This window comes from Meriones unguiculatus, chromosome 6, assembly GCF_030254825.1.
Source record: "Meriones unguiculatus strain TT.TT164.6M chromosome 6, Bangor_MerUng_6.1, whole genome shotgun sequence".
Classification (NCBI taxonomy): domain Eukaryota; kingdom Metazoa; phylum Chordata; class Mammalia; order Rodentia; family Muridae; genus Meriones; species Meriones unguiculatus.
This window is the reverse complement of record NC_083354.1, coordinates 96,876,886-96,897,052: the sequence shown is the minus strand read 5'-3', so window position 1 is coordinate 96,897,052 and position 20,167 is coordinate 96,876,886. Positions and strand designations below refer to the sequence as shown.

Here is a 20,167-nt window from a genome sequence, read left to right as displayed (position 1 = left end):
CTGCTTCTTCAGTTAACATGAAGAGTGAAATGCATGTTCCGAGTAGAAGTTAGGTGGTGAATCACGGCATGCTGATCGTCAGTTCCACAGCCATGAACACACTGATGATACACATGACAGCTACAACAACTGCAGAGAAGCTTTCCTGAAACTGACATACCAGACCAGTTTGCAGATGACCAAACACATTTTATGTGCTTACTCCTTTGTAGAGGTTTACATTTCTTTAATTAAAAACAAACAAACAAACAAACAAACAAAAACCCACATGAGACTGAAGAGATGGCTCAGTACCTAAGAGCTCTTACAGAGGATCCAAATTCATTTTTTCTGCCGCACGTCCAATGGTTTGTAGCTGCCTGTAACTCCAGTTTCAGAGAACCTGATGTTCAATTCTAACCCCTCAGGGAGACACATTCATGTTCACCTACCTACCCACCTCCAAACACACATACACATAGTTAAAATAAAGAAATCTTTAAAAAATAACAAGAAATACAAGGCCCCATGTGGTGGAAGAATAGCAAATTGTCCTTTTACGTTGAATTTTGTCTATATGTGCACACACACACACACACAACATAGAAAGTGCCATTTTAAAACAAAAAGTAAAAGTACATATTTTTAATTTTAAGAAATACTGAAATGGACCTTATTTTCCTATTGTAGCTTGAAACTAAATACATATCCTGAGCCTAGGTACTTTTTAAACCAATGGTAAATTGTGATAAATTTTGCCTTTTCTGCTAGAAAGAATCAAGAGTGTGCACACACAGTGGCTTCTTGGCTTCCTGTAGCACATGGTGTTTCTAGCGTTTGACACAATTCCCATGACAACATATGCACTGACTATAGTGGCCATCACTTCTGAGGTTGGACAGTTATACATGACATCACACTTCAAGACTGCAGAGGTGAGCTCTCATGCCACAAAAAGGGACTAAGTCCAAGTGTGTTTTTCATCACAATTGGAAACTTTAAGACTGAAACTACAATGAACTTTTCCACAGTAAGAATTAATACTCAACTCTTCCAGAGTTAATCCATGGAATGTGTTGGCCTGTGGAGAAGCTCCCCTAACACCCTAGTTATGCAACTGGAAACATATTTTTGCATGATTGGACCTCAATTTCTTTACTTTGGAGGATTAGTAACGGTGTATAAAGGGCCTAGCGAGAATTCTTTGAATGCTGACCAACTAGTTTTCTGGAGATGTTCAGGAAGTGTATAGACATTGCCCTGTCTTCACGGGTATTGCGCTTTATTGTTCACTTAAACAAGAGAGAGACTGCTGTTTGCTACAAACAGTGGCAACCTCTCTCAAGGGAATAACAAGGCTGGACAAGGCTAGCAACCTTAAGGGCAGAACAAACAGGCAATTCACAGAAAAGAACCTGGAAGGAGGCGGGGTTGGAGGCAGTGACCTCCAAAGGAGATTTTTCTCCTGCCTGGACCTCACCTCCTCTAGAATACCACATGACTGGCTCCTTTTCATCTTTAGGTTTAGGTTTAGTGACATTCCTTCAACAAAATTTATCGACCTGTTTATCTCTCTTCCTTTGCCAATTATTCCTTACTCATTACCTCAATTTGTTTCATCTTATGATTGTTAAAATAATCTTACTCTTTTTTTTTGCAACTTGTTTATTATATGCTTTTCTTTATTTGAAGAGAAGGTTAGTTAAAGTCTTATGTATTTCACTTATTTGGCTGAGAAAAAATAGAGGGATGAGACCATGCAAAGAGCCACAGGGAGAAAAGAGCATGGAGCATTAACATAGTGAGGTGTTGTGATCCTGCAGTGACCCCTGGAATCTTGTCTCCTGGGATCCCCTATACCTACTAATGTTGGTTCTGGGTTTGGCTAATGGGACATCAGCAAACATTCCAAGTACAGGCTTGGTAAGCACTTGCTTAGAACAAAGTTGGATCATGTTAGGAAACCTGGCCTGGTTCCATCTCTTCTCAGTATGAAATATAGTGGGAAGATCAAGGACCAAGCATTCCAGCTGTGTAAGTAAAACTTAGAACCCTCCTTTCTTCCTAGTCCTTCTAACTAAATTTAGCTACATGAGTAAGGCCAGTTAAAACCAATGGAATGATCTCCTCACCGCACAGAATTATAGTCAATGAAAAAGGCTGCCACTTAAGACAATGAGGTTTCAGGTGACATAGTACTTAACAGAAGAAATGGAAAGAGTCTTAGGAAAAGAAGAGGGGGAAGTAGTGAGATAAGTCCAGAGAAGTCAGTAGGAATCTTACCCATGCAAAGTTGTGTCATATTACAAGTTATGGGAAGTTATTGATAGATTTAAAGACTGGAAGAAGACAAGAGACTAGTTTGGTTGTCTACTGTCACTGAACCAATGCAATATGGGAGAAGACAGCAGCACAATGTTCGCAGATAAGACTGTCACTGACTTCAGGGAGGCTCTGATTTCTTTTCTAGGAACATCTTCTCAGGAACCCAAGTTTCCATTATATTTTTTTCTTTTGAGACAGGGTTCCTCTGTACAAGAGGCCTTGGCTGGTCTTGAACTCACAGAGATCCACTTACCTCTGCCTGCCAAGGGCTGGGATTACGGGTGAGTGCCACTGAATACGGCTTTCATTAGAATTTTTAATGGCTTTTGAGGATTGAACCCGTGTTTGTACATGCTAAGTGAGTGTTCCACCACTGGCACACATCTCCAGCCATGGAGCCTGCGTTGAAAAAGCTGGTCACTGTGCTTGGGAGATCACAAAGAGAGGTGGAACTTAGCAGATCCCACTCAGTTCAAGAGGAAGAGGCACATTCATCTCACATGGGAAGAGCCCAACTGGTCATCCAGCGCCCCCCCCCCCCCCCATATATCATCTCTGCATTTCACAGTCACATGGTTCAACCGTTCAGATCATGCCTGTCCTTTCCAGATCAGGAGGATGAAGACAACGTGATCCTTTGATCTCTGTTCAGGGACTCACAAAGGAAAGGGTGGTAAAATAATTGGAGAATAGGTTATGACAGATATAAAAGATTAGACAGCTCTGGAATGAAAATATGTAAGAATGTTGATGGTACGGGACAGACATGACATAAAAACCTATAGTAGAGTTAAAGCAGGAGATGAGAGGAAAGAAATGGATATTTCTGGAAAGCTCCTTTCACCTTAGCCACTGTTTATCCTACCCCAGGAAATGTGATCTTCTGTGACAATTATGACCAAATGCACCCTTGAAGAATGCTACCCCATTAGTCTGGTTTTCCATACATACTGTTTCTTGAACTTACTTTAAAGGAAACAATTTAAAAGGTATTTTTTTATTATAGTTTATGGCTCAACACAAAAAGATGTTTTCAGTCTCAACCAGCAGCAGAATGGAGAAACATGTTGTCCCCTTGTTGTATTGTTGGGTAGAAACAGAACCACATGCATCAACATAGAAAACTCCAAAAAATTTAATTAAGCAAAGAAAGTTACATTGTAGAAATGCATATTTTATAATATTAATTACATGGAGTTTAAAAACTCCTAGCAACAAACGGCTTACAGTCTTTATTGTGCAGCGGTCACATAAACAACACACCTGAGGAAAGAAACCACCAATAAAAGGCAACAGTTACTGCTTCTATATAGGAGAAATGGAAAGAAAATGAAAGATGCTCACAGATTTTACCTTAACCAGGAATAGCATGTTTCCACTATGACAATTATTTGTGACCACTGAGAGAAAGTTCATTCCAAAGATAAAGATTTTAAAGTCCAAACAGGAATGTCAGCCGAGAGAATATGTCCAGAGTTGTGTCTGAGCACCTGGACATTCCCAAGGATTTCCAGAGCCATCTTTGTGAAGATCTGTGGGGCAAAGTATGAGGAGGATCTGGTCTGCAGGCCGACTTTATGAGGCAGTGACTTTATTTGGTAAACCATGCCTAGGGAAATTCAGGTAACATTTAAAAAACACAACCGTCTAAGACAACTAACACATAAGTAAACATAAAATTCTGTGAGATGCAAATGATCAGAGCAAGGACCTTCCTTCCTTAACTTAGTGGAGAAGATTTGTGAAAAAGAAGATTCTGGGTCTCAGCTTAAAAGAGAGGTTGTCATGGAGCTAGGAGAGTAGCCAGAAAGGAAACTGGAGAAAGAGAAGTGCTTTATTAAATTTATTTCATTTTCTGTATGTGTATAAGAACCTGACAGAAGCAGCTGCAATGAGATGCACACACTGTGGACAGCCTGTTGGATATCAGGCTCTTATCAGAGCCACATATAGCCTCTCACCTGAACTCCCTGGGTTGTTCTGGGACACAAATATATTTTGAAAACAGTCCTATCTGGCTCAAACTTGTTTGCTGGTGTTGTACGTGATATACTAATGAGTAGACTACATTCCTTGGAGGGACATGGAGAACGAGGCCTCTGATGTTCCATGCATATTGTGTTTCCTGTTTTTAACATTTGGTGGCAAGAAGTTAAGCAAACAAACAAGAACCACAAAAGGTACAAAAAGAACAGTTGAATCCTAATAAATCCTTGTCAGTCTTTAAATCCTTTAAATCCAGTTCTCTAAATCCTTCCAGAAAGAGAAAACATGTGAATTTTTTATCCTTTTACTTCTTTTAGTCTTACTTATTTGACATACTCACTGTCTCTTTCCATTCGATAGAAAATCAACCTCAGATAGACCTTATTCATAAGATGATAAAATAATAAACATATATTAATGTGAAATAAAGACACTCCTGACCAATTTATAAAGTAATCGGAATTGTTCTGATCATTCATCATTAAAACTTACAAGGAATAAAAGTAGAAGATAACCAAGTTGACACACTCAAGTGTGAAATGCAAGACTCAGCTCCCATCCCTCTACTTTTCCTCTCCATTTTGTCTTTGGAAATGGCACTCACACCTTTTTTGTTTCTTGAAAAAAAAAAAAGAAAGAAATCTCATAATCTTTTTAAAATGTTTTCTTTCACAAAAAATCTATGTATCTAAGAGCCAGCAAGTTTAGTGGCTTATATCCATCTCCTTTCCCAGTACTCCTACCTCTGCTGTGTTCCTACTGCAGATACACCAGACCTTGGGAAGATGTTCAGGGAGAATGTGTCATGCCAAGGGTCACAAGCCTTTGGAAGACACGTAAGAGCAAAATAAAGCACTTAACAGAGAGCTGGTGTACAAGGGAAGTGTGGCTGCAAGGTGAGGTGGATACTAATAACCACTGTGTTCTTGGTCTGACTTGTGAGCTTTGTCCATGGAGCCCGGATTATGACAGACATTGGTTCTTGTTCATGGTTGGTGATGTCCAATGGTAATGACTCCCTGAAGCAAAGAGGGCAAATTTGGGGATTCATGACAACAAGATATCATCAAATAATGAGTTCAGAATAAAAGACAGTAATGGAGAAATAAGTAACAGGGCAACATGCAAAACACTTTCTAGGATGAGCAGAACTCAGTGGGGCTTTCTGATTGAAGGTCCTTTCAGATACCACTTCATCCTTTGTTCTGTAAAACAGCTGCCATTGCTGTTTCTTCATTTATCTTCACCCTTAACTTTGTGTTGGTTGTAGAGTGCCCTCTCCCTGAGCAGGAAATCTATAGCTGTGTGGACCACTAGGGTGCAGAGGGTACTTTTTCAGGGAAAGTAGGAGTAGATAGGGTATTCTAAAGAACATAGGCCAATGAAAGGACAATAGCTGAAAATGTCTTGATGGTATAATCAGGGTATGATAGCCAAAGGAATTAGCTAAATTTTAGATGAAAAGATACAAATATTTTACTGTAAAAATGTGAAGATAAAGCCAAGGGCTTGATTCAACAATGTGTCATTCATATATGAAATGCCCTGAGTTCAACCCTGGAAATCAACCACTTGTCTAAATAACTAAATGGTTAAATGAAATGTGCATGTAATTGTGGGAATGGCAACAGGAAGAGCGACAACTGAGATAAAATGATAAACTGACAATTTCACTAGTACCATAAATAGTATTCTTTCGATCTTTTCCAACTAATTGAAGTTGGTGTAACATGTCTGTCCATTATCCAACCAGACATTTTAGGCAGCTAATATGTCACACTATTTAAGGAAAATATCAGTGCTAATGTCAGAAACAGATACACGAGAAGTGAATAAAAAAAAAAAAAACAACTGAAGATATTTGTTTTGCCAAAATGATTGCCAATAAAACCATTTGTGCGGACTATCCACCTTAATCTCCCTGTGATACAATAGCACAGGTGTGAGTCAGTTGATTTTGATATGAGTTTTATTTTATAGGGTCCACTAAGGTTGCAAAGTTTTGCTTAGTCACCAGGGTCACCAATTTGTGGCAAATCCATCACTACAATTTGAGGACAGGACAAAGGGAATAATTTTTTTATTTTATTTTTTTCTCAACACTTGTTTCAGCAGGCCAGGGTCTCTCTAGTGATGAGAAAACTCCAGTTTTCAAAGTTAATTTCAACATAAACCTTTGTCATTCTAAGCTCTGGTACATCATGAGCTGGTTAGCTGTTACACAGCTGGTGAGCAATGCCAATCATTGTAAAAAAAATAAATAAATAACAGAACCACATTCAAAGGGTATCTGTAAAAATGTCTTTAACATATATCCAGTCCTTCTATGTAAAGATCAGCATGATGGGAGTGACTTGCCTATACTCAGCCCTCCTAACTCGGAGGAGACATGGGAATCTTTCCTTCTTTTTTCGGTGTCTCTGTGTATGGGGCCACCATGACTAACAGCCAGGTCCAGACCCACAGTCTTAGAGTTTGCTCGTCTTTGTCAGGCCCCCAAGTGTGAAGGCTGTCAATTTTGTCTCCACAGGCCGTCTGGTACTCTTTCTTTCTCTCTTCCTTTTACCTTGTTGACATTGCCACTTGTTGACTTAAATTCACAACCTAACTGGCCATGCTACCTGAGCCTTTGTTCTTTCTGATGCAGCTCAAGTCCTACTGAGAATAGTCATCTTGAAATCTAATTCTTTTTTTTTAAATTTTTATTTATTACAATTTATTCACTTTGTATCACGGCTATGTCCCTCTCCTTCCTCTCCTCCCAATTCTACTCTCCCTCCTCTTCTCTCCCTATGCCCTTTCTCTCCCAATCCCCTGATAGGGAAGGTCCTCCTTCCCTTCTGTTTGACCCTAGCCTATCAGGTCTCATCAGGACTGGCTGTATTGTCCTCCTCTTTTGCCTGACAAGACTGCAGCTCCAGGGGGAGGTGATCAGAGAGCCTGCCCCTGTGTTCATGCCAGGGACAGCCCCTGCTCTCCTTACTAGGTCACCCACTTGGAGACAGAATCTATGGGCTACATTTGAGCATGGGTTTTAGGTCCTCTTCATGCATGGTCCTTGGTTGGGTTATCAGTCTCTGCAGGATCCCCAGGGCCCAGTTTTTTGGCTCTGTTTGTCTCCTTTCGGAGCTCCTGTCCCCTCCAGGTCTTTCTCTCCCCCCCTTCTTTCATAAAATTCCATGCATTCTGCCCAAAGTTTGGCTGTGAGTCTCAGCCTCTGCTTTTATACCTCGATCAGTAATGTCTGTCAGAGGTTCTCTGTGGTAGGCTCCTGTCCTGTTCCCTATCTTCTCTTGCTTCTGATGTCTATGGCCTTCTCACCCTATTCTAATTACCTCATTAACAGCCCAGGAACCTTCATCAGCCTCTCACCGCCTTGCAAAAAAGGTAAACAGTAGCCTAAGAAATGGACCTTAAATCCATTCTTCTAGAATATATTGGGTTTCATGCTGTGCTTGATTTTTCAGTAAAACAGAACTTAAGATCTTCTCTGAATCTATGCTGAATGCTTCTCTCTTAGTCTTTGATACTCATTTTATCTGTGTGCAAAATGATGGATTTCCTTCTCAAGCACATATCCACCTAGGAAAACCTGAGAGTCTCTTACATGGCAGTACAGTCGTACCCTATTATCTATGTAGTAATTCTGAGACCCCCAGGGGATGCCTGACATCACAACGATGGCCCCAGCACCTATGAATACTGCGTCCTTGTCCTTTCTATATATGCAGTTATGATAATATTTCCAGTTTTTCATCAGGCATTAACTTAGCAAAAGCAAAATACTAGGTTGTTATAAAATTATATAAAGTCTCTATTTTACTGTCCTCATTATATTTAGTCTTTTAGGTGATGTGCATGATGCAATGCATGATCTGTAAGCTTAGATCACTAAGTGAGAGTCACTTGAGGACAAGCCCTGAAGTTCCAAGTAGCCAATTTGATACCAAGAAGCCTACTAAGTGGCTAATTGGTGGATTGTGTGCACAGCATGGATACACAGACCACAGGGTAAGTCCCATTCCAAGAACAAAGAGGTAGGAATGAATAAGAGAATTTTGTTGTTATTTTTGTTTTTTTTTTTTTACAGCACTGAAAATAGTGTACAATTTAAAATTTATGAAATTTATGAATTATTCTTTTCTGGAAATGTTCTTTTTAATATTTTGGGACTAAGTTGGCTATAGCTGAGTTCTAAGAAGTAAGCTGCTCATGAGGCAGCCATATAGTAATTGCTTAATGAAGGCATTCATGAAATTTATACTGTCCCAAATGGAAAGGTATCTCTGACTTGACACTGAATTTTGTCTTGCATCTTTCTGATACTTTTCATGTTGAATCCATAATTATTTTCATTCATATGCTTGTCTCTTTTCTACATGGCAAGGTTTTGAAATTAGAGGCTGGATTTTATCACTCTTTGCTATCTTGCATTATTTTTCATTTATAGTCCGTACTCGCGTGAATTAACAAGTGATTAGATTTTGTTCATTTATTCCATGGGAGATTAGTGAAAATATGAACAGATCATTTGAGCTGCTCGAGAGGTGGACCTAGAATACTGGGTTATTCAGTTGAATAAGATGGTACTTGGACAAAATGAACTGGGAGAAATCTCATCTCTGGAAACCAGCATCTTAGTACACCATTCTCAAGAAAGAGATACCCTCTCCCAACCTAAGACTCAGTCTAATCTTAGTACCAGAAAACTGAAACCACCTCACTGGAGAATAAATAAGTTTCAATTTTTAATAGATGACAAACTGTCACCGAGCTGAGGGTATCAAATTATCCCAAGTATTAACTACTCTCCAGAACCAGCAAAGGGGCATGTGGAGAGAGGTGCTGTGCTTGGGGCTAGGGGTTGGCCCCCAGTCATGGCGGTGGCGGCAACAGCTGCTCTTGTTTCTGAAGGCAGCCCTTGCTCTCCCTAGTCAGAAAAAGGATGGATGTGACAAGTTCTGGCAGCTAAGAGCTATCAGATGATCTGGGGAGGTGGGTAGTCTGCTAGGAGGGCATCAGCAGAGGATGCCACCTTCCTCTGGAGATGTTGCTGAATGGTATAGAGCAAGGTAGAGGTCATTGTTGATCTATAAACGGACCAGGAGATCTCAGATTGCATTACTACATTAAATTGAGAGACAACATTTTATCTTTTATGATAAAAATGGAGGTTTTCATAGGAGTCAATTTGAAGGTGTTACATTTCAGAGCATTATGAACAAATTATAGACGTATAAATTGAGAAGGAGCTAGGTTGGGCTCACATAAGAGATGATGAAAGGTGAGATTACATGCTGCTGAAACCTTGCCTGACCTGATAAACCTCTGTGACTTAAAAAAGAGAACCCTGTCTGGCTGCACCCAGCCTCCTTAACATTATTATGCGAAAAGGAATTTCTCACATTGCAGGGTGGGAAACCAAATATGGTCTTCGTGCAGCAGCTTTCTGCACTTGATTTCACACAGGGCTTTTGCTTCCAAAGACAGTTTCAGAGAGTTGGGAGATTACATTATGTATTTTGCTTGTGTTTTAGTGTAGAGAAATTTGTAAAAAGTTGATCTAACCTTTATTTTAAAGTCATCATCACTTAACTGTCAGTATCGTCTTATTAATTTGTTTCTAAGTAGAACTGGTGAAGAATTGATACCACACAGTTGAATAGTAATGAAGATATTGGGAAAGGTGGCAGTGTGGTTGTACTCCCATGACCCCTCTTCTAGTCAGTCCACCTGAAAGATTCAGATAGTAAAATAGGAAGGTCATTGAGCCTCCAAGATACAGTCTCTAAACCAAACAGATATGCACCTCATTATTTCAGACTCATGCAGATGGGATGGGCTCCTGGATGAAGGGAGGGCTGATCTATTATCTAACGTAGAAACTCAAAGCCCCAGCTTCCTGATTGGTCCTGATTGGCTGCCCTTCAGTTTCTAGTGAGAACACTAGCTGCCCTAGAAAGAAACTGCAACCATGATTTGAATTACTGTTTATTCACACTGCTGAGAACTGGAAAAGCCCACTACATTTTTCCTTATCCATAACAACAGGACATTAGTTTCCATCCCACAGACTCAGGGAGGCCTTTTGACTCTTAGGTAAAATTTTCAATGACAAAATGGGGAAGATAAGATCATCTCGGTGACCAATGGGCCAGGAAATGCAAGCTAAACCATGGGAGACACCAGAGATGAGAAAACCCAAAGCTCTTACTTTACAGAACGTATCTAAGTTATAAATACACACAGAATAGGACTCCACACTTAATTTTTAGGAGCCCACTAAAAACTTAAAAAAATAAATGTAGATAAGTTTGTCAGAATGTTAACTGAAGAACAGGTATTCAAAAATAAAACAGGGATGAATGAAATGATACAACTGTGCTTCTGATATTTTAAATATAAAAAGTTAGTTTCTGATCAACAATATGTAATGATTCTGATGTTGTGTATGTTGTTTTTTTACATACAAGCTTAAGCACTCAGTGAAGAGAGAGTCCATAGATAGACACAGTCAGGTACCATTATCCTGAAAGGTCCTTCATTATATACGGAAGGAAGGAAAGACTACCAAATTTTATTTGATTTATATCTGAGTTGTTTGATGGTTACAATGAACATATATTTGAAGTATTTACATTTTTTCTTAAAAGGCATATTTAAAATCTTATTAACACATATTAAAAACATGAGTTGCTTTTCAAGCTACTGATATCAGTTCAGCTGCCATGAAAATTATTGAATACTACTCTCTTGTCTGATAAAGTTGAGAATCTCCTAACCAGATGAACACATAGAGAAGAAATTTTATTTTATTGTTTCCACACAATGGTGGTACTCTTGGGAGACAAAAATGGTATTTGTCTGGTAAAAGTCTGAGTTTTTGGAGAAACCAAAGGATAAGTCTCATGAAAGTCTATGGTATAAAGAGTTAAAACATTCAAGCTAAGTGATTGGAGAAGGAAATATCAAGCTAATTTCTGAGGCATGACATTGTTTCCCATGTGCCATTAAGCCACTGGCTCTGTGACACCAGTGCCACCAGGAAGGTTGTAAAAAGCTACTGCCCCACTTCACCTTCACCTTCAAGGACTCAGTGAATAGGTCTGGGCTGAAGGCTGGAAGATGTACTTGTACCTAGTGTTCCAGTAATGTTGGTGACTCTGGCCCAAGGGCTGTCTTTACAGAGGCTTTAATATATTTTATCCCCTTTGTCAGAAATGGCTGAGATTTCCAGAAGAAAGCCTCACTGTCAGGCAGTTCTCTACTATTAACATGGCGCCAAAGCTAAGTGTCCACGACATGCGACTCCAGATTTGTCACTCTCAGGCGCCCACAGGCCGTCTCTCTCAGAAACCAAATTAGACCAGTACTGTTGTAGACCAGTCCCATTCCCCTGGAGTGGGCTTCAGAGAAAGGATCTTTAGGTCATAAGGTGTCTACAGAAGGTTTAGCAAAGTTTTTCATTCAGTTTGGGTTTGATGCTGTCGCTTGATGCCTTTCAGGAGCCCTAGGCATATTTCCTAGCAAAGCAGCCTTCTTCCCTCCCCAATCCTCAAATCCTAGACTTAGGGCCCTTCCTGCTCCATTATATTGTACATCATAACTGTTTGGCCATTGTAGATATGCTTTCAAATTGTATGTTTACTTTGTGAAAGCAATTACATCAGAATTGCAGTTGGTTGACATATCAGAGAAATGAGGCTTTGCCTTTCTTGCCTCTTGCTGGTATCAAATTTCACCTTGCTTACTACCCTCTCTTCTCCAAGTTTATTGTTCCTTTTTTCCTTTTAAAAACATTTTTTATTAATTTTTGAGAGTATCATATATCCAGATGATGTATTTTGGTGAATTTCCCCCTCACCATCCCCCAAGTCATTGAGGACCTATCTTTTTTTGTTGTTGTTAATATTTTTTTTATTTACTTATTCACTTTACATCTCAAATGTAGGCCCTTCTCTCCCCTTCTCCAAGTCCTTCTTCTCTGTCCCTTATGTGCAGAAGGTCTAAGTATGCTCCATGCCTGGTCTTTGGTTGGTGCTTCCATCTCCACAAGCCCATCTGGTTCCAGGTTAGTTGAGACTGTTTGTCTTCTTGTGAAGCTCCTGTCCCCTCCCGGTTGTTCTCTCCTTTCCAGCACTCTTGTACAAGCCTCCCTAAGCTCTGCCCAATGTTTGGCTGTGAGTCTAGGTTTATGTGGCTGTCCTCTGAGAGGCTTTGCCCAGCTACAGATTGAAAGTTCACGTTCTTAATGCTGTCCCTTAGATATTCTACTTTGAAAAGTACCAAGCTTGCTTGGAAGCAGCTTTCTGACTTGTGTCCCCAAACTAAACCTTCCTGAATTTTAATATTCAACCTTTTTGATACAAATTCACAGGAGCTTGCTAACCAAAACAGGTTAAAAAGATAATTTCTACCAAATTTAATCTGTTTCATATGTATATTTTAAACTCAAAATACCTATATTAAGGGCATACATTTCCAGCAGTGGACTATCACAATCACAGTTACTGTCCAGGGAGAGAGTACTTGGGCAGTTGTCCAGCATTTCTCACATTATGACTCATCAGCTTAAGAAGCTGTAAGAGTTGAGCTGGTGAAGATGTGAACAATGTTAGTTATCCTTTGAAAGACTCCAAGAAATCTCTAAGAGGAAGGTGAATATGACTCTACACGGTAAAAGACACATCCTCATGTTGTTGCCCCAAAAGCTGGACCCATGCCAGCCTATTTCACACAGGCTAGAAGTAACATTTAATTATGGTTAAGAAGCTCTTTGTTTCTAGCCCTGTAAGTACAGAACAGGTCTACAGTTCAACTAGTAGCCAGATGTAACAGGGCTGAGGTTCTAGGGCTTTGTGGCTAGATAAGAGGTAGGAGTCTAGCAGACAAGTCCTTGAACAGACATAACACAGTGCCACAGTGTTGTAATCAGGCCTAGAAGTGAAAGAGTGGATGGTGGATGATGAGCTAGCTGCCTGAGTTGGCTAGGCTGTTTTATGAAACTAGATATCTTACATATACAATCTATCATTTATAAGCTAATCAGGTTTTGTATGTCTTATATTCTTATGAAAATATAGCATGTTTGTACTGATTCCTCTGCCTTTGAAAAATCTGAGACCATCTTAGCTGTGGCAGTGGGAATCATTAAATTAGCTTTGCTCAAACTGCATTATATATCTGGAGATAAAGACGGTAGTGACAGTGACCATCAGGGGACAGTGAGTCAGGGCAAATTACACCAAGCCTCTACACTCAGAAATGTCTTTCCATATTCTCAAAAATAATTATAATTTTTTTTGGCCAGTGTTCTATTTAAAATTTTTAAACACAGTGATCTGGAGCCCTGGCAATCACCTCTGGCGACTGCTGCAGGCAGGAAGCAAAGCATCCCGCCTCATGTCTAGAGGCCCAGAACTCAGAACAACTGTCCATTTTACCCTTCTGGCTGGACCCATGAAAGAGAGGAGATTTTATAAAGTAACCTCAACTTTCTGAAAACAACAATTACTGCCAGAATGTATGACATTTGAGCTTGTGAGATGGCTCAGGGGTAAAAGTAGCTGCCGCCAGCGCTGGACAACCCGTTTCATTTCTGGGTCCCTATGGAGGAAGGAGAGAAGCCACTCTTACAAGCTGTCCTCTGACCTCTACTTACATTTCATGGCCTGTGTGCACACTCCACACACAAAAACACAAAATAAATACATGTAACAAAATACTAAAAAATGTTTGACACCCTGAACTGTTATGCACAGGTACATCGTCACTAACAATTTGCTTTTTTACCTTTCTCAATTAGTATTTGCTTTTATTGATCTTTCTTGGGAGACATATAATGTCAAATTTCCTTTAATCAGATGAAAACGCTAAAGTATAAATAACATATAAAATATTGCTGTGCTCATGTAGATATATAGTTGCTAAATTTTTGTTTTTCATACTGATCTGGGTACTCGAGGAACTTTTAATTGGAGGTCATAATTTTATCATCTTTGCTTGCCTGGAGCTACACCTATATAGAATGAATGCCGTTTCCAGACAGCAAAGACTTTCACGTCGCATGGATGACAAGGAGCCCATGTCACCAGATTCTGTGGCAGTGGTCAGGTAGGTTCCACCCAACGCAAATATTTTCCTAGAGCGTTGCCCATGGAGATTCTATAGCATAACTTTATGAGAAAATAAAATAATTTTCTGAGTTCAGTGAAGCTGCTTTAGGGAATGAGAACAATAAATGTTTTACCATGTTGATAAGGATTTCATTGCATTCAGTGGATTATGGAGCAGCAAGGCTATGATATTGACCTTCAGTTCCCCTTCAGGGATCATTATTGTCAAAAGAATGTGCCCTGGGTTCCGAAGATTATTTTATGTACCACAGCAGTCATAAAATACTGACTGTGTGGTAGGCCATGGGATATTGTAGATAAAAGTATGCAGGAGAAAGTTGTGAAAACAAGTAAAAGTGAAAGGCATGTCCTTCTAAGTGTAGACTAACAGCGTTACATGTATGCTTTCAGAATACCTTCAAAAGAATCCTGAGACACATCGGCCTTTCTTCTTGTTTTGCAAGAAAGAAAAAGAACACAAGACCTGAATCTGACTGACTGTGTTTTACCACAGTACAACTTCAGGGCCCACCTGAGTCCACTGAATGCTCGGGATAGTTTGGGGTGGTAAACTCTAAAAATACATCTGTCAACAATTAGATGGTTATTATAAAACAAACAAAAGTCTTCTTATGATATCAGGCATTGTCTGTGATGTGGAAGAATATTAAATCCTGCTCACTCTGGCAGGGATATAAAATGGTGCAGTCGTGGTGTAGATTGGAAGACAACTTCTCACAGAATTTTAACACGAGATTATCCCCTTGTGGGCTGGAGAACTGTCTCAGAGGTTAATAGCACTGGCTGCTCTTCCAGAGTTTCTGAGTTCAATTCCCAGTAACCACATGGTAGAGGGCCTCTGAAAAGACTCTACCTACTACCACTGTATCAAAGCAGATGCTGAGACTCATAACCAAAACTTGTCAGAGTGCAGGAATCATATGAAAGAAGGGGGAGTTAGTAAGACCTGGAGAGGACAAGAGCTCCACAAGGACCAAATTTATCTAGGCACAGGGGTCTTTTCTGAGACTGATTCTCCAACCAAGGACCATGTATGGATATAACCTAGAACCCCTGCATAGATGTAGCCCATGGCAGCTCAGTATCCAAGTGGGTGCCCTAGTAATGGGAACAGGGCCTGTCTCTGACATGAACTCAGTGGCTGGCTCTTTGACATCCCCCACCCTGCAAGGGAGGAGCAGCCTTGCTAGGCTACAAAGGAGGACATTGCACCCAGCCCTGATGAGACCTGATAAGCTAGGGTCCGATGGAAGGGGAGGAGGAGGTCCACTATCAGTGGTCTTAAAGAGGGGCAGGGAGGAGATGAGGAAGGAAGGGTAGGATTGGGAGGGAATAAGGAAAGGAGCTACAGCTGGGATACAAAGTAAATAAACTGTAATTAGAAACAGTAAGATCACTGTAATTAGAAACAGTAAGATCTGGAGAGGACAGGAACTCCACAAGGAGAGCAACAGAACCGAAAAATCTGAGCACAGGGGTCTTTCCTGAGACTGATACTCCAACCAAGAACTATGCATGGAGATAACCTAAGACCCCTGCACAGATGTAGCCCATGGCAGTTCAGTATCCAAGTGGGTTCCATTATAATAGGAACATGGATGGTCTCTGACATGAACTGATTGGCCTGATCTTTAATTACCTCCCCCCTGAGGGGGAAGCAGTATTATCAGGCCACAGAAGAAGACACTGCAGCCAATCCTGATGAGACCTAACTGACTAGGATCAGAAGGAAGGAAAAGAAGACCTCCCTATCAGTGGACTTGGGGAGGGGCATGCATGCAGAGGGTGGAGGAAGGGAGGGATTGGGACTGGAGGAGGGAGGGAAACCACAGGGGGGATACAAAGTGAATAAAGTGTAATTAATAAAGAAAAACATAAAAGAAAAGAAAATAATAATAATAATAATAAAAGATTATCCCCTTGCAGTGACTATTTCACTTTTGGAAACACACCTAAAAGGAGTGAGAACAGAGACTTGAAGAGATGTTATTGTAATCAGATCCACAGCATAGGGGAACAACCCAGTGCCCGTTGCTGGAAGCATGGGTGAGACGGCCTTTAAAATGTGAAATCCACTTCAGCGCATGCTTAGTAAAATATGGCATATCCCAAAGGACAAACACCGACACTGATCACATGAGGACCTACAGGTAGTCACACTCACAGAGACAGGAAGCAGAGAATTGTCATCACAGTCTGGGGAAAGGAAGAGCTGGGAGGGTGTTCAGTGGGTAGAGAGTTTAGCTTGGCAAAGAGAAAGTTCTGGAGAGCAAGGATGGTAAGTGTCACACAGTAATGTGAATATACACCACAATATAGAAACGTATACATAGCTAGGCGTGTTTCACATAGAAAATTACATTTTATCACAACAGTATCAAAATTAAATATAAAAATTAGTGTCTGTGTACCATATATAGACCTCATAAAAGCTAGGTAAGTACTATTCTCAACTTAGCTTCCTCCGTTAGGATCCCAGCAATGCCTGCAGCCTCTGGAACTCAAACTGACACAGGAAATACAGTTATTGGTAGGCAAAATAGAATGATAATGTCATTGCCTTTCTGTGGGTATATTTTTGCAAATTTTATATAAGCATATTACCACTATAAATACTTCTGTAGGCCACTCTAGGACTATGGAAGTAGAATGAGTGAACAGTACTCCAGCTTGAACATTGTATTTCAGAATAATAGCACTGCCAAAGTCAGTTTGCCAAAGTCAGTATTCTGGTACTCCACCTTAGATAATCATGAAGCATTGAGGTAAGGCAAGGAGAATCAGTAACTAGACAGGAAGGAACACAGGAAGCTGTGTTGAGGAGGCTAGAGATTAGGGCTCAGCTGGCTCATGCTGTCTTTCACTGAAAAGCATCATCTTGTTTTATATTTTTATTAACACGCTCAGAAAATTAAGGCAGCCTCCTCTGCCTCCCAGCACACGCTCATGTGGTTACACTGACCAGTGATAACTCAAAAGATTTTTTCTTTTTTCTTCCTTTCTTCCTTCCTTCCTTCCTTCCCTCCCTCCCTCCCTCCCTCCCTCCCTCCCTCCCTCCCTCCCTCCCTCCCTCCTTCCTTCCTTCCTTCCTTCCTTCCTTCCTTCCTTCCTTCCTTCCTTCTTTCCTTCCTTCCTTTTCTCCCTCCCTCCTTCCTTCCTTCCTTCCTTCCTTCTTTCCTTCCTTCTCTCCCTCCTTCCTTCCTTTCTTTCCTTCCTCCCTTTCTCCTTCTGTCCTCTTTACTTTCTGTCCTTTTTTACTTCTGTCCTAACCTTTTTCTTCTAAAGAGAATAATGTTTACAACAAATGTTCTGAACAAGTAGGAAAATTAAAATAAATAGTAGCATGAATGGATTAAGAACAAAACAGGGTACTAATAAGACAGTTCAGTGGTAAAGACCACTTTGTTTTGTAGAGGAACCAGGTTTGACTCCCAGCACCCACAGGTTGGTTCACAACTGTCTACAGTTCAGTTCCAGCTGATCACAAAACATCAGGCACATATACCTACTCACAGGCAAAACTCTCACACACATAAAGTACATGAACCTTAAAAAGTTTTAAAAGATCAAAGTATTTCCATGGAAATCTCACATGCTGTAAATGAGCCCCATGTTCTTTCTCTCAGAGAGCAGAAAGAATTGCTCAGGCAAGATGGAAAACCTAAGAATGGTTCTGAGGTCCCATTGAGACTGCACAGCACTACTGTGTGGGCATATGCCAACCCAATTTATAAAACAGGGTGGTAGGAAAGGTTAGCTGCAGAGCAGTGAACTTGACGTACATTTACACAATGCTGTAAAATAAACCACCCTTATTTCCTGCTTATTATGCAGGAAATGGTCAATAAAATAATATGATTGCAATCATACCAGCTTAAAAGATATAAAAAGCTTATAGGGTCCAATAATGAGAAAAGAGATGTTAAATTTAAAGAACGTTAGAATGTAAATGGGTTTCCATTGATCAGATCAGAATGTGACTAAAAATTTGGGTAAATGTCTACAAGATGTAGAAAGCTGTTACTTGAGGACAGTGTCACATGCCTGCTTAGTCTAGGCCCAGTCACCCTGGACATCCATGGTCTTGATTAGATATCTCATCCTCTTTAAGATGTTTATTGACACTTCACCCTTGACCATGATACTCAGTACAGTAACCTCAATGGTAGGATCATAAGTCCCTTCCCTTTGAGTAAATGACTTTGCAATTCTAGAAGAAATGATAGATACTTAAGGGAATGTTAAACCCATAGAGTTTGTGTTCATGTTAAGTTCAAGAATTTAATGTTTATAACCATTGAAGTAAGCCATCAAGGTTTCAGAAGGGACCGGAAATGCGCAATAGAACCTAATGTGTTATAAAAGCAGATGAATGAGAGCCAGTGAGAGGGCTCATTGGGTTAAGGCAACAGCTACCAGCACTGAGGTCCTGAGTCTGATGCATGGGAGGATCCTCGTGATAGCACACCTGCAAGTTGATTTCCACATGTGTGCTATGGCATGTTCCACTTGCCATATGTGTTACATAAATAAGAGTAATTTAAAGGGGGCTCAGAGGCTAAGAGCACTGTCTGCTCTTCCAAAGGTATTAAGTTCAATTCCCAGCAACCACATAGTGGCTCATAACCATCTATAATGGGATCTGATACCATCTTCTGGCATGCAGGTCTACATGCAGACATGGTACTCACTCACAAACTAACAACTACCTACCTACCTACCTACCTACCTACCTACTTCTTTAAAAAACAAAAAAGAGTAATTTAAAAAGAAAAGATACACATATGGTTTTAATTTTTTTTTTAGATTTATAACTGCCTTATTTATCTTGGGCTGTGCAGATATTTTCCTTACACTGTCTCACTGTCTCAATGTATTCACCATCCATCTCCCAGCCCCCATTTAATGCCATCCACCATATGAGGTAGACCCTCATATGGTCTACGTTCCATATATAATCCTATGGTGCTTGCTTTTTTTTTCAGTGTAATCTCCATTTTCTCTCTCTCTCTCTTTTTAAGGAACCATATATACATATATATATATATATATATATATATATATATATATATTGTCTCTCCACAGTGCTAGAAGGAATGTGAGACCAGGATAGTAAACATATTGATCAGTTTCCTTTTGACATTTAAAGACAAGGTCTCTCTATGTATTTTAGGCTAGCTTTGAACTTGAACTCCTGCCTCAGCCTCCTGAATGTTAAAATCATAGAAGTGCCATATTATACTTAAGTTGTTCTGTTTTTATCAATATTGCTTTAAAGATTAACACCCTTTTGCCAATTGCAAGTTTGTGAAAGACTAATTTGAAAAATATCTTGGACACTTGAGATTCAGATACACTAAGTTTGTAGCTTATGTTTGATATAGTTTACGGTTTAGGGGTATGAAGGATGAATTAACCAAGGGACAGTTGTGACTAACACATCATTTCCAGCCCCCCCCCTCAAGATTTAAAAAGACTTACTTGTTAAACATAACGCTTTGGGAAAATATGAGTTTAAACTTTGTAATTTTCAGGTGGACCTCTGTTTTATAAATTTCTTTGATGAATAAGCTCATAAGAATACCTGTCTAGATGAAAGATAGAACCCTGTGTTACTTACAGTGTCAGAGAAGGCTGCTGTCCAGGTCACACAGTGGGTTCCTGAGGATGAGTACAGCAATGTGGAGGAGTGGGAAACAGCTTATATATGCAGGGTGGGGTTACCGATGGGCCCCAGTTGG

At 40.1% G+C, this 20,167-nt stretch overlaps 1 protein-coding gene across 1 annotated transcript in view; it reads right to left on the bottom strand.

Moving 5' to 3' along the window:
• LOC110563240 (carbonic anhydrase 1) overlaps positions 1 to 20,124 on the bottom strand; it is a 44,254-nt gene extending 24,130 nt beyond the window's left edge. Inside the window, exon 1 of the mRNA XM_060384604.1 lies at positions 20,047 to 20,124. The gene's annotated coding sequence lies outside the window, so the exon portion shown is untranslated. The remainder of the gene's footprint in view (positions 1 to 20,046) is intronic.
• Positions 20,125 to 20,167: the final 43 nt, after the last annotated feature.